The sequence below is a fragment of the Phaseolus vulgaris genome, chromosome 4, assembly GCF_000499845.2.
Source record: "Phaseolus vulgaris cultivar G19833 chromosome 4, P. vulgaris v2.0, whole genome shotgun sequence".
Taxonomy (NCBI): Eukaryota; Viridiplantae; Streptophyta; class Magnoliopsida; order Fabales; family Fabaceae; genus Phaseolus; species Phaseolus vulgaris.
Genome location: NC_023756.2, coordinates 21,403,209 through 21,405,707, shown reverse-complemented (window position 1 = coordinate 21,405,707; position 2,499 = coordinate 21,403,209).

The following is a 2,499-nucleotide window of genomic DNA, read 5'->3' as shown; positions in this document are numbered from 1 at the left end:
CAGCTACGGTGAAGGAAGTTCAACAGCTAACAGGTCGGATGGCAGCCCTGTCTCGCTTCGTGTCAGCTAGCGGAGAAAAGGGCCATCCCTATTTTCAGTGCTTGAGGCGCAATAACAAGTTTGTTTGGACGAAGGAGTGCGAGGAAGCCTTCGTCAAGCTAAAGGAGTATCTGGCGAGCCCGCCGGTTTTGTGCAAACCACTGGTGGGAACCCCTCTCAAGTTGTATTTTGCTGTAACTGAGAGGGCGGTGAGTGCAGTGCTCGCCCAGGATCAAGATCAAGCCCAGAAGCCTATTTATTTTGTGAGTAAGGTGTTGCAGGGCCCCGAAACGAGATATCAGGCCCTGGAAAAGGCTGCGCTGGCTGTGGTATTTTCGGCGAGGAGGTTGCGCCACTATTTCCATAGCTTCACCATACTGGTGATGACTGACCTGCCCATCCAGAAGGTCTTGAAGAAGCCTGACGTTGCAGGAAGGATGGTGAAGTGGGCAGTAGAATTGTCAGAGTTTGATATTAAGTATGAGCCCCGAGACCCGATCAAGGGACAAATCTTTGCAGATTTCGTGGTCGAGCTCTCATCTGAGGCGACACGAGTTGAAGGGGACGACTTCCGTTGGGTACTCTCGGTGGATGGATCGTCGAACCAGCAAGGTAGCGGTGCTGGAGTCATTTTGGAAGGACCCAACGACGTGCTGATCGAACAATCTTTGAGATTTGCTTTCAAAGCCAGCAACAATCAAGCAGAATATGAGGCGCTGATCGCCGGGATTTTGCTGGCCAAAGAGATGGGAGCCAGGGTGTTAATGGCTAAGAGTGACTCGCTGCTAGTCACAGGGCAAGTAACAGGCGAGTTCCAGGCTAAAGATCCACAAATGGCGGCTTACTTGGAGTATGTGCAGGAATTGAAGAGTTCCTTTGCCTCCTTTGAAGTAGTGCATGTGCCCAGAGAGCAGAATGCCCGAGCTGACTTGCTAGCTAAGCTCGCCAGTTCAGGCAAGGGGGGTAGGCAGAGGACGGTGATTCAAGAAACTCTGAAGACGCCGAGAGCATTTGTAGCAGATCACCTGGTCCTTCAGATAAGCAAGTCGACGGAGAAAGCAGCGAGAAGTCATAAGTCCCTGACGCAAGAGACTTTGAGATCGCCGAGAATTAGAGCATGTCGAGGAGAGAAGGTGAACATGACGCAGGTCTGCGCTATCCATGAGCCAGACACCTGGATAACACAGTACAAGCGATGCCTGGCAGATGGCCTTCTCCCGCTGGATCCGACAGAGGCTAGGAAGGTAAAGAAAAATTCTAGCAAGTACACTTTGATTGATGGCGATCTGTACAGGTTTGGGTTCACTCACCCACTCCTGGAATGCGTACACGGCGAGAAGTGCACGAGAATCATGGCAGAGCTCCACGAAGGTATATGCGGAAGCCACGTCGGGGGTCGAGCTCTGGCCGCGAGGACTCTCCGTGCAGGGTACTACTGGCCATCGATGAGAGAAGACTGCAAGAAGTATGCCCAATGTTGCAAACAATGCCAACAGCACGCCGATTGGCACAAGGCGCCTCCCGAGGAGTTGAAGTCGATCTACAGCCCTTGGCCGTTTCATACTTGGGGAATCGACATCCTGGGACCATTTTCGCTAGCGATCAGGCAGATGAAGTACTTGGTGGTGGCGATTGAGTATTTCACCAAGTGGATCGAAGCAGAACCAGTGGCCCAGATCACCGCACACAAGATCGAAGGTTTTGTGTGGAAGAATATTGTGTGCCGGTTTGGTGTACCTAAGCGCCTGGTGTCGGACAATGGGACTCAGTTTGCAAGCCACCTGTTGAAGAAGCTTTGCGAGGGGGTGGGAATTCAACAAGTGTTTGCATCCGTCGAGCACCCTTAGACAAATGGCCAGGTGGAGTCAGCTAATCGGGTGTTGCTGAGAGGTTTGAAGAGAAGGCTAGAGAAAGCCAAAGGAAGCTGGGCTGAGGAGGTACCCCGTATAGTCTGGGCGTACCACACCACTGAGCAGTCAGGAACCCATGAGACCCCGTTTAGTTTGGTCTATGGATGCAACGCAATGATTCCAGTGGAGATCCAGGAGAGCTCGCCGAGATTCCAAAACTTCGTAGAGGAAGACTCGAATGAAGAGAGAAGGCTGAACCTGGATCTACTGGATGAGGTCAGGGAAGAGGCGAGATTGAAGGCTGAAGCGGTGAAGAGAAGGATTGAACGAAGATATAACTCGAAGGTGTTGCCGAGACAGTTCATAGAAGGCGACCTGGTGATGAGGAAAGCCCACCAGTACGAGATGGAGAATAAACTGTCGCCCAAGTGGACTGGACCGTTCAGAATAACCGAGGCGCTCGGGAACGGCGCCTACCGCTTAGAGACATTGGAAGGAGGGGCGATTCCTCGCACTTGGAACGCTACGCATCTCAAGTTATATTACAGTTGAGAACTTTGTAAGTAAAGATAAACACAAGTTATGTTACAATGTCTCTGTTAAAACACAG